Below are 12,138 nucleotides of genomic sequence, written 5' to 3' on the forward strand. Positions count from 1 at the left end.
AACTGTAGAAAGCTGCAGACCCTCTACCCAGAAAAATGCACGCATCCAACACAGACATACAAATTCGCCTACAATGTCAGAGGGTCAGTGACCCGCAAGGAAGCTTCTGGAACCCAGGCCCTTAAGTTGAAGTCCTGAGTTTAGGTCCTGCCGCCTAAGTACTCCAGCTCTTGTCCCCGCATCTTGTCCCCGCATCAACTCGCTCCTGCCCCGGGGGCCTATTAGCTGGTTCTGGTTCTCAGAGCCGCCGCCTTCCCCTGAATTGGAGGAGACCCGGCACCTGCATCTCGCCAAGCTCCCCTGGGTGCTCTTTTCTCCCGGGGCGATGGGTGGCGTCCCAAGCCGAAAGCTCTCTAGGTCTTCTCTCTCGCTGCTAGGAGCGGAGGCACCCAAAGCCTTGGGCACCGAGCGTGACGTCGGGCGGACCCCCAAAGCGCTGGCTGCAGGCAACGCTCCAGGCAAGGGTAGGGAGGTGCGGGGAGCTCCGGACAACTCCTCCCACAACGGAGTCCGGAGCCCGCACCCCCTCCTGGTGCCCTAGAAAATCCCCGTCCAGGCTTTGCTCGCGCTGCCCCTCCGACCTCCGTGCGTTTGCCTTTGACCTCTGGAGGTTTGAACCCTCCCAATCCTCCCGGGAGCCATCGACCTCTAGCACCCAGGACCCCCTACAGCCGGGCATCTCCGCCCACCAGAGCAGGTGCGGGGCCGGGGCTGGGGAGGGTTGCAGTGGGGGGAAGGATTTGGAGTGAGTGACTCAGGAGTCCGGGAGGAGGGGCTAAGAATTCAAGAAGCTTGTGTTAGAGCAGCTCGGCGCTCATGCACAGCAGAGAGCGCTGGGAGCCGGAGGGGAGCGCAGCGGTGAGTCAGGCTACCCCGAGCCGAGCCCGGAGAGGGGCGCAGCGCGGGCAGGGGCGCGGGCTAGCGCGGCTGGGCTCCCTGGGAGAGAGTGCATGGATCCCGGTCTGGCGAGATCTCCGGGCACCCCTGAGTCTCCCGCGGGCTGAAGTGCAGCTGTGAGAGGAGTGTCCCGAATGGGTGCGGGAGCGCGGGAGCCTGGGCAGGCGGGCGAGTCGAGGGGAGCAGCGCTCTCTCTCTTTGGTCGCAGAGTTCCCGGTCTCCCGATGTCCCCAAGTCCGGGGAGGCAAACCTGGAGCCTGCAGTAGCCGCACGGCGCTGCCAGGGACTGCTAGTTCGAGGGCTGGAAGGGGACAGCGCGAGAGTAAGGGAGCGCGAAAGAGCTTGGAGAGAGGGATGCGCGGGCTGCGGGCGCGCCGGGGCGGGAGGAATGGTGGTCTGCACCGCGGAGGGCCAGCGCGCAGCGCGCTCGGGCTAGTGTGTGCGCCGAATCCGGAAAGTGCTACGCCGCCCCCAGGTAAGGGGAAGAACCCGGCAGGGTGCGCTAGAAGTGTTGCAGAGAATCGGGTAAGGGTCTTCGGGCCCCTCTGCGCGTTGCTGGAGGGCTGGGAGACTCGAGTGAGGGCCCAGGGACTCGACAGAGGAAGCCTGCGCACCAGGGGACCTCCAAGGAGCGGCGCTGGACCGAGGTCGCCAAGGCTCAGCCCTGCTACCTGGGTCACACGCCTCACCTCCAGCAGTCTGCTGCCAGGTGTAGGAGAAGCCGGCGTGGAGGGGTGGGGCGGGCAGCGCCATGTGTCCAGGCGGCAAGGATTGAGGCGAGGCAGAGAGAGGATCCAGGGGTCAGGAATGGGCATCTTTGAGCCAACGTAAACAAGTGGCTTAGCTCTGTTTGATTACAACTCTCCTTCTTTCAAAAAAATCTCTGAGATTCTCCTGGAAGGTGTTTTCTGCTTGAACTTTCTCTTCCCTTGTGACTTGAGAGATTAAAAAAGATCCTGCTTGCTGGGCTGGTTTTTCCAAGTTGTTCCAGGTTGGAAGTTGTAACAGTTTGAAGGATAATTTATGGGTGTTTCATGCATTAAAGTGTATTACAGCAAAGCCTTTTGGGTGCTGTGGGTATTAAGGAAAACTTAGTGCACGTTCCCAGCTGGAAACCAAAATAGTGCTCTCCTGGGTGTCTCTGCCCCATCTGTCATCCGAGGCCAATGGAAATCCTGGAGAAAAGGCACTTGATTAATTGTCCTGGCTCCATCCTCTGGGCGCACCCACTGCCAGTGCCAGCCCCTTCCTCCCCTACACGTGCATGGCCAGCTGCATTCTGCAAATTCAGACATAGTGGTGGAAGGCCCACCAGTAACATCTTTGCAGGGTCTTCAGACTCTGGAAGCTGTCAATTCAGCTGCTGGAGGGGAAATACTTCTCCCTCTCCGAGCAGTGCAGAAAGGGCAGTAGCACTTGGGTCCTGCCAGCCCTTCTTGCACAGTGTTTACAGTTTTGTTTTGGGTTTGTTTTTTTTTTTCTTACTGAGCGTCTGAAACTTTTTCCTTCTGCAGAGGAAAGTCTACATTAGATCTGGATGGGCTCCTTCTGTGGGTCTTATTCTGGAATAAGTCATATGTCAGCCTGGGCAACCCAAATGTCGATCCATGATGGGCAGTGTTCCCAGAGATTCAGAGGGGACTGCGGGACTGGGCAACGATGGTGGGGAGGAGTGATCTGGGGGCTGGGACTGGTGCTGCTGGCATTGACTCACAGAAGTGCGTGTTCCTGTATTTGGGTCCTTGGAGGGGGTGGGGTTAAGGTCACATGCTGCCAAACTCCTCCTCCTTTTCCCAACATTTTTATGCAGGTGAGAAAAAGGGCAGCCTTGAAGGGGAAAATGTTAGGAGGCACCACAACCGGGAAACCAAGGTCTCTGGGGCGTGGGGATACATGTCTTGGTGGAACTGTAGGAGCACCTCAGAGGATTTGTAACCAGCTGCTAGGACCACGCCTTCCCTGGGCAGCCATCTTACCCTGAAGCAGCCTAGGCCTGCTAGCGAATCGGGAAAACTGGGTCCATTCAGGACAGTCATCCTAGTCTTGGTGACTCTTTCTGTACCCTCAGCCTTTCTCAAAAGAGTGAGGTTCTTGCCTCCTCCTGTGGCCCACCCCACATCTTCCCCAGCTGGGGGGGGGGGGTGTCAGACGGAGGCCTGACACTCTTGTTCCATGGCGAAATCTGTGCTGTGGCCAGGAAGGGGGCCCCAGCTGCCGACATCAGCAGGGAGGGTAGGGCATGGCAGGGCAGGGCTGGAGCCTGAGGGAAGTTTCTCATCATTACTGAGATTAAATTGATGAGAAAATCTCACCTCTTCACTTGGAAACAAGTGCTGAGCACTACTGCAGAGCACTCACTGATGGCCCTGTTGCAGCCGTAACTGCATTGGAGCTGCAGAGAAATTACAGGGAGACAGGCTACTGCTCTCCCCACTGTGCCCGGAGCAGGGGCGAGGCCAGGGCCGCAAACAGACATCAGTGCAAGACCAGGGACCAGAGCCCCAGCCATTTATCTTCTCCCAGTAAGAACTTGGAAGGACTTCCGCGTCCCGAGCAGGCCTCAGAGACCTTTGCTGGCAGCAGATACTCTGCTCTCAGGGGCCAGTGGAAGGTTTGCTGAGGATTCCCTTAAAATCTCTGGGTATCTCTGAGCAAACAACCCCTGTTCCCAGAGGAGTTCTCTTTCTTTGATTGGCACTTCTGATCTTGCAAATCATCAGCTAAACCATCAGCTCTCAGGCTTAGCCAGTCTTGAGAAATCAACTCTGTGATGGACCAATTCCACTCAACAGTGTGTGGTGGCGCCAGGCAAATGAATGTAGATGGAAGACCCTTCCCCAACCCATTCCCAGGGACCTTGCTTGTTGACAGTGGGCAGACGGTTCACATTCTGACGTTAAAGGGCAGTAACACCGGGATGGTCCTGAGGCAGAAATGCAGCTGGAGAAGCCCAGGCATTGGCCATTCGGTTGGGTGTGCAGGAGGATGGAATTGTCCTTCCTCGGAGCCTAGGAGCCAAGGAGGAGGCTTGGAGCCAAGGAGGATAGACCTTCAGCCACAATGATTGGCCAAGACCAGAATAATGACAACATACAATAAAGAAGAGTTTCTCATGCTTCCTCGTGTTTTCATTATTCTTCTATTGGCTGCTTACATGTTTTTGAGGCGCTTCTATAGACTGCTGGCCTCAGACTTTGACATCGTAGAATTGGATCGAAGCATTGAGATGGTCCCTTACATTTTTCTGCTGTACTTTGGGCAAATGTTCCGTGGTAGTTTCCTGAGTTGAGAGACAGGAGAGAGAAAAATCTTCGTGACCTTGAACCAGTCGTTAAACTTGTCAGACTTCACTTTTCCAATCTATAGGACTGTTGTATTGAATTAATAGTGTTTTCCAATGCAGCTGTTGGCATTTGGGGGCAATTCTTGGTTAAGTGTGACCTACTTAACTAATGCAGGAAGTTTAATACCCCTACCTTGCCTCCTAAGTGCCAGAAAGCATGGTGATAACCAAAAATGCACCCCCTGCCCCCACACATGGCTAAATGCCTATTAAAAGGATAATGCTGTCCCCAGTCAAACCTCCTTTGGAAATTACCGATAAGGGCCTTTTTTCTAGGCCCTACTGTCAGGGCATCAATTATTGAATCATTGAAACGGGGCTTCAGAAGTCCAGCCCTGGGCTGCATCTCCAAGAACCAGCATACCAGGCTCCAGGAGGCCACTGGCAGGAACCTCAGTGCTGTGGTCCCGCCAGGCATCACTCTTTGCCTTTTGTCAATGGAGTGTGACTACCAATGACCCACATGAAAAGAAACCCAGAAAGAGTGGGAGGAAGGGACAGGTGGTATTAGAGCATGGCAGCTTTCTTTCTTGGCCATATGCTCTTAAAAACACCGGCAGACTGCTTGCCCCGGGTGTCCACAGCTCTGGGAGGGAATCCTTCCCTCCTTTACTAAATGGATCGCGCTTTGGCCCCGGGAGGTCCCTTCCCTGAATGAGAGCACGTAGAAGCAGAACTCTCTCCAGCACTGCCCTCACTTAAATCAACATGGGGACGTGTTGATATCAAATTAATACAACTGTGCCCAAGCTGTGAGAATAAATGGGAATCCGAAATGGGACATTTGATTGCAAAAAGCCAGCAAGCAGTGGGATGCGGGCAAGGTGGCTTGTGTACTGGATTTATTCTCAAGAACAGTTTACATCATACTTAACCCTGCCCCAAGCTCTCACCATAGGACAAAAGATGGAAGCGATTCATTATTCCTAGTGCCAAGGGCCAAGATGAGGGCTATCTTTGGAGGGTATTATAGAAACACCTGCCTGCTACACACCCCTAAGTAGCAGGAGAGAGAACACTCCCGAAGCCGGAGGGCTGGCAGAGTTCAGAGTTGATTCCTAATGAGGGGGAAGAAAAGGACATAGGAAACTTCAGGAGATTCCCTAACGAGGCTCAGAACAGTCTGGTGATGCAATCTGTCAGGTGGGACCAGCAACAGTGCTTTTGAAGTTGCCCAAGAGTTGGGCCAACCTCCTTCACGTGCAGAGAGGCTTTTCCTTTGTAGTAGCATTAGTCAGAGTCAGACAGTCAGGGTTTCCCTGAGAATTGACCACGAGGCTAAGCAGATGAGACGTTTTGGCACCACCCGGCATGGCTTGTGCAGGTGGAGAGCCCGCAAGTGCAAGGACCTGGCTCCCAAGTAAGTGGGAGTGAACGGCCCCAGCTGTACCCAGAAGCCATTCCACGTCGAGGGCAGTTACGATCCACGACTACTGGACTCGTTTCCTGATAACCACAAAGTATTTGCTCTTCGGTACAGATGGGCTGATTTTCCCATCCCATTTCCTTTGGCTGTTCCTTCAAGTAGCCCGGGTTGGTGACATTATCCTGTGTCTGCCTACCGCATGCTCTTCCCAAGTGAGCCCGAGGAGGACCGACCGTCTGGTGGAAGCCGTGAGAGCTCAGCCCAGGCTGGGGGGCGAGGGAGGGCCTGTGTCACCTCCTCCTGGATCTGAGGCACGGTTGAAGTGACTTGCATTTCAGTCTGGGGAATTGCTGTCCCGTGTTTGGCCCCGAGCACATCTGGCGCGGTGGCGGACGCACTGGGCTACCACCTCATCCATGTCAATAACCAGAGGTGGACCCCCTGCCGTGTGTGGGAGATGCCAGGAGATGCAGGGTCCCTTTTGGACAGTGATTTTGAAGTTGGAGCCATGCTGGGCTCTCACTGCCTAACAGATGCTGGGCTAGGTGGCTGAGGGGAAGGGGGTGATCACCCAGCAGGAGGGCATCTCTCGTATGGGCTCCTCCGCGGTGAAACAGGAGGAACAGGAGTACCTGCTGCGTTGGCTGTCGTGCGTGCTGAGTGGGACACACACCAGCACAGGCCTGGCACACAGGAGGCCCTCCGCAGGCGTGAGTTCCCCTTCTCGTGTTCTCCCTCAGTATGGGGAGGTCTCCCTTCATGCTTTTCCACTTCCGATCACACGATCTCATCTTTGCACTTTTTATATCTCTGCATATATAAAACTTGGCCTCACTGGGAGACGAAATCTTTTTGGTAGCATCAAAGGCTTCTCTAGGAATTTACCCACCTATACTTGGACCTTCTGTAATTAACATTCTCATTTTGATAGAATTTTAGCCAAACACTTCTTTTCCGAATGATCTTTGCCTCATAATATCTGGGTGAAAGGAGACGCGTGGAGAGTCTCCAGCGGCAAACTTCTCCTAAGACTTTTACTTCAGCAGTGTTATGCAGAGCTCTCTAAATAAGGCATTTCTTGAGAATGGCCATTTGTACTGGCAGCTTTAAGAGTGTTTTGGTTCCTTACCCCACATACCAACACCTCCTCCTCCAACCACTTGTGTCTTTAGGATTTCATGTATCTTATCAAGTTTACAAGAGAAGAAGGGGGAAGTGGATTTTCTATAACAGCAGGGCAGTTGTGCTCCCCGTACCCAGGGTCTGTGGCTGAGCAGCTTTGTCTGAACCACATATAACCTGCGGCTAAAGGGGGACAGTCCCCACCCCACTGGGGGAGGTAGGTCCCCCAGATATCAGGCCACCAGATTCATTTTCCTTCTCCCAAGTGAGCGTCTTTATTGACATGCTAGCCGGGGAACTGGGCACTGGGGTTGGGGGGAGTGGCTCATGACAAAGGTAGGTCATGATCCCACCCAAGGAGCTTGCTCAGGAGTCAAAATTAAAATGGCTTTACGGGCTCATCGGCTAATGTAAGTGGAGTAAGTGCAGAGGCTGGTGGGGACCACAGTAAACTACAGAGAGTATGCCCCATTGAAAGGGGACAGGCCACCTGTTGCTCTGCAGGATGATATGTCCAGTGTGGCCAGATCTCCCAACTTTTCAAGGAAAGTCAAAACTTGGAGCCTGAATGTGTGATTTCTCCACTTCACAAACATCCATGCAGACCAAACAGAATGTGTCCGCAGGCTTGTTTATCTTCTCGTTTAGATTAACACAGTTGGAGCAGTGGAGAGCAGCATCAGAAGGGGGACAAGTGGAAGAAGTGCTAATGTGGTGGCTGTAAGAGCCACAGGAAGGGAGAGGTCTGAGTGATGTGGTACACTCCAGGGAGGCTTCCTGGAGGTGGCATGTCCTGCAGGCGGGCAGGGTTTGTTAGAAGAAGCCCTGGCACAAAATCAGACAGCACTGGCTTCAGATCCATGCTCCACCTCTTCTTGGTTCTATGACCATGTTCCTTAATCCCTGTATGCCTCAGTTTCCTCATCTGTAAAAAGGAATCCTAATGTCAATCGCAGAGGGCAGTCGTGAGGTGAGAGAAGAGAATGCTGGAAAGTCCAAACTTAGCCCAGAACCTGTGAGTGTCCCGGAAGTCTGAGCTCTGCTCGTAATGCTGGGAGTGGGGTGTCGGGGTGGGGGATTGGGCCAGCCCAAAGGGCCTTCAGAATGCAGGGCCACAAGCATGAAGGAGAAGGATCCCTTGCTGAGCTCTATGGATGGTTGCTTTTCAAGAACTCGGATCTCATGTTGCTTTTTCTGCCCCAGGAAAGGGACAGAAGGTGTCGGTTATCTTTCTCCTCTTCTGCCCTCCTCCTCCTTCTCCCCAAGGCCTGTGGCCACGTGCCTACTTGTTCTCAGTCAGGATCCCACCCTTTTCAAAACCTGACCCGGGCCACAGCAGAAAAACACAACTCTACTCAGGAAGAAGGAAAAGTACTCCAGGAGGCTGTATAGACACGCACGGCAAATATTCAAGGAATTCTTAGGAATAAAAAAAAAAAAATTTGTAAATCTGGATTTTTGCATGAGGCCATCACAGGAACATGTTTTCTCAATTAGTGTGCACATTGCTCGGAGTGAAGTCACCGAGTCCACGGCTCGTCGGGGCTGACTCGCGCTGAGCCATCTGATCTGGACTTCGCTTTCCATGACCTAAATCTGATTCAACCAACCCTGTCACTCTCCCTAGCTGTCGAAACAGAATTGTCCCCGAAATCCTAAACCAGGGTGAAGACATGCACACTCCCCTAGAAAGCATTCTAATTTTAGATCCTAGGTGTATTCACAAAAACCTGAGCAAAGCAACAGTACTCTTGATGGTGGGTGAATGGATTCCGCACAACACCTTGCCTGTTTCCTTTCCTTTGACATTGTGAGATGGCCAGCGTGCATTGCCCCATGAGAGTGGATGAGTCCTTTAGGTTCTAAAAGCAGAGAAAAGAGTTTCTTTTGCAAACATGCATCAAATGCTTTTAAAATATTGTATTAGTTGGTGCTTGAGATCAGCGGTTATGTTTTCTGGATGGTTTCCTGGACTGACTCTTTTCCAAGCAAACGGCTTTGTCAGATATTTGTAATTTCTGAAATATTTGATTAATGATGACCCCTCCACCAGAGGGATGGTCCAGAGTACACAATTAGCAGCATGCCTCAGAAGCAAACATGCTGCCCAGCATCCAGCAAGATCAAGCAGGAAGTTGAAAAACATTTCAAGTCAACCGCCATAGAGTAGAGAAAAGGAAAGTGTTTTTCAAAGTACAGATTGAGACCCATTAGGGGAATGTGAAACTAATTTAGGGGTACAACTCTCTCTCTCTCTCTCTTTTAATGCAAGAGATTAGAATAAAATTGTTAAAAATCAGAATGCGTCGCATGTAGCAAAGGGAAAGTATTCATGAAACTTGTTTTCATTGTATATATGCTTACCCTGCATATGTGCAAACCGGATCATGATGGAAAATGAATTTTTTCACCGTGAGTCATTGAAAAAGGTTAAAAGCCTGGTATAGACGACAGCATGGTTTAGGAAAGGGCATAGCTCCAAAGCCAGACAAACTGGGAGTTCAGTTCCCAGTTGTGTGATCTTAGGTGACCTAAGTGCGCACAGCATCACTGTCCTTCTCCGTGAGGTCACATGGGTTCCGTCTTCACAGGGCCGTTGTGTAGATTAAATGACAAAGTTGTAGGAAGTGCCTGACACCGAAGGGGTCCTCTGTAGGTGAGAGCTGCTATTAGCATCTGCCTTCTCCTTCCTCCTCCTCCTTCACCTCCTCCTCCTCCTCCTTCTTAATCACTACTCAGCCTCATCAGAACTATGACTTCTTCCCTAAATGTGATTATCCCTGAGTTTTGCTGTTTCTCTGGCAAACCAAGCAAAGAGACAGCAACAATCATCTCCTGTCTTCGTTCCCAGCTCCTGTATCACCTTTCTCCCATTTCATGCTTGCAAAGTCATCTTCCGGTGATTCTGTTCCCCACTCGGGACCATGACATCATTGTCCGAGGGGCACAAGACATCCTTCTCTGTCACCAGGAACTGTCAGAGGGGTATCACTGCCTTGCCTGGCCTTGTGACCAAGATAAATGCTTTGGTCCTAGTGTGGGTGCAGTGACTCTGGAAGGAGCTTCTGTTCCCACAAATCACATCCTTCCCCTTTAGTATATTTTTATAAGGGCAGCAGAGCTAAGATGCCATTAAAATGTTGACATTGTCAAAATTCTAAAGAAGGTCCTGCCCAGAGCAGAGAGCCTAACATTTTCTCATGAGCGAGGCTCCAGGCTGGCCCAATGCGGGGGGTTAAACTTTGTCTCCTGGTATAAACAGCTTAAAGTCTCCTTATGTGGACACTGGAGTGGCCACCTTCAGGCAAACCAAACCCTAATCCTAACTCCACCCTCGCCCCAGCCCACAATCTGTCACTGACCCCAGACCTTCCCTTCCCAGCGGAGGCTACATGTACATGACGGTCCGTGACCCACACCACGATTCTGGTTTGGGGCCACAAAGTGACATGTCCCAATTTTCTTGAGAGCCTCGCTAAAGCAGCCCTGAGGACAGATCAGTGATGACAAACTGCCTGCCTCTTTGTTCACTTGGAACTTTCGCCTTCCCCCCTCATCTGTGTGTCTCCACGCTCCCCTGGGGCTCATTCCAATGCTCTCCTCATAAAATGCCCTCCCACTGGGCCCCATTTTCACCACTAAGACTCAGAGAGGATTATTAGTGACATCTCCTCAAATGCTGAGTTCCTGTCCAGACCAAAGATTTAACGTTCCTTTCTGGGCACTTAAGACATCTCTATTTGAGGTTTCAGGGCAGTGGGGCAGAAGGGGAGAAAAAGGACCTGGTTCTAGGGATAATTTTCATCTCTCTAAGAGTATTCTTCTCTCCTCTCCGCCACCCATTCTGCTATTCCCTATGAAATTAATGTCACCAGGTCAGTTGCACGTTGTAACTAACGTTTATAACAGAGGGACGTTTGTGCACCAAACCCAGCTCCCTTCCCCCAAGCAGGTGGGTTATCTTGAGCCAAGCGCTGGAGTTGAGAGGGCTGCAAGCAAGGCAGCCAAGAGCCCATTGAAATACATCACCGTTGCACCTGGTTTTGTTGTTGTCGTTTTCATTTTTGAGGAAAAATGCTGGCTGACTTTTTCTGTGCCCAAAAGGGGGGAAAAAGAGCATATTTCCACCCTTTCTGAAACTTGCAATGACAAATGGAATCAATTGTCCCAGGACATGACACACCACCAAGAATGTTTCTTAGGCATGAAATGAATTACCTTTCTTTTCATCTGGGTTCAAGAGCGTTGTGTCTGTCCTTTCCTGGGGAAAGTGTGAACACCCAGAAATGTTTTCATTTTCTTCTTTGAGGAGGTCAGACACCAAAGCCTGACTCCAGACTTCACGCCCACGTGTCAGCATCTCTGTATCTTGGAAATGAAAGAAAATATTTGGGAGGGGGAAGGGCTTTTAAGTGTTGTTGTTTTGAATTTTTCTGAAACAGAGCGGGACATGTCAGGAAGTGGAGGGCTTAATAAAGCAAAACTACGTTTCAGAGGTTCTTTTTAAAGGATCTTTACAGTTAAGCAAAAGAAGAATTCAAATTGGCTCGTACACAGAATGTCCACCTCCTAATCATTTCAACTTCTGAAACGATTATGGACCTATTACAGAATTCTGACTGGCAAACTCATGCTTGGGAAAATTCCACAAACCTGTCTGTCGTTTATTTCTTTCAGGGATTGGGAGAATTGTTATATAAGGAAGAAAAAATGGTTAAGTCGGACAGGAAAGACTTATTTCACCTCAGTCATACTGAGATTCAGGAGATCAGGGATTTACCCTTGGCTCGGCCTTCTCCTAGCTGTGTAACTTGGGCAAATCACAGAACCTCTCTGAGCCTCCAAGTCTTAATCTGATAAAATGAGAGTAATGATATTGCCCCTGTGTACCGGATAGGGCTGCGTTGAATATGGTTGCCCACTGGGGTAAGCACCTCGGCCATGGGGATAAAAGTTAAAACGTGAGACATAAAAGTAGCCCGAGAGTCCAGGTACCTGTGTTGGCTCTGCCCTTGGTTGGGTGGGGGGACCCTGCCAGTCACTTGCCCTGCGTGAGTGATCCTAGCTCCCTCCTGCCCATACCAAATGCAGCGGCAGACGTGAAAGCATTTCACATAAGCCTGGGCAAAAATGAGCTGTTCCTGCCACGATGGGAACAAAGCCCGTGCCAGGCATGGAGCGGGCCCCTCATGCAAGAGGCCAAGGGCACTGTGGAAAAAGTGTGAATGTGGAATCAGACTCTCCAGGGTTCCAGGTCCAGGAGTGGGGCTAAAAACATGTGTGATCGACGGTGACTTACTGTAGCTCTTCAATTTTCAGTTTCGTCTGCTGAAAATGGGACTAACAGCACTTCTTAGTAAGGATTAAACACGGTGACTTCTGCTGAGTTGTTTGCTTGCCCCAACCTGGG

At 51.3% G+C, this 12,138-nt stretch overlaps 1 protein-coding gene across 1 annotated transcript in view; it reads left to right on the forward strand.

Annotated features, from left to right (window-relative positions):
• Nucleotides 1-787: 787 nt before the first annotated feature.
• Nucleotides 788-12,138, forward strand: part of NGF (nerve growth factor) — a 51,558-nt gene continuing 40,207 nt past the window's right edge. Inside the window, exon 1 of the mRNA XM_044378632.3 lies at nucleotides 788-858. The gene's annotated coding sequence lies outside the window, so the exon portion shown is untranslated. The remainder of the gene's footprint in view (nucleotides 859-12,138) is intronic.

Source organism: Ursus arctos, unplaced genomic scaffold (genome assembly GCF_023065955.2).
Source record: "Ursus arctos isolate Adak ecotype North America unplaced genomic scaffold, UrsArc2.0 scaffold_12, whole genome shotgun sequence".
NCBI lineage: Eukaryota > Metazoa > Chordata > Mammalia > Carnivora > Ursidae > Ursus > Ursus arctos.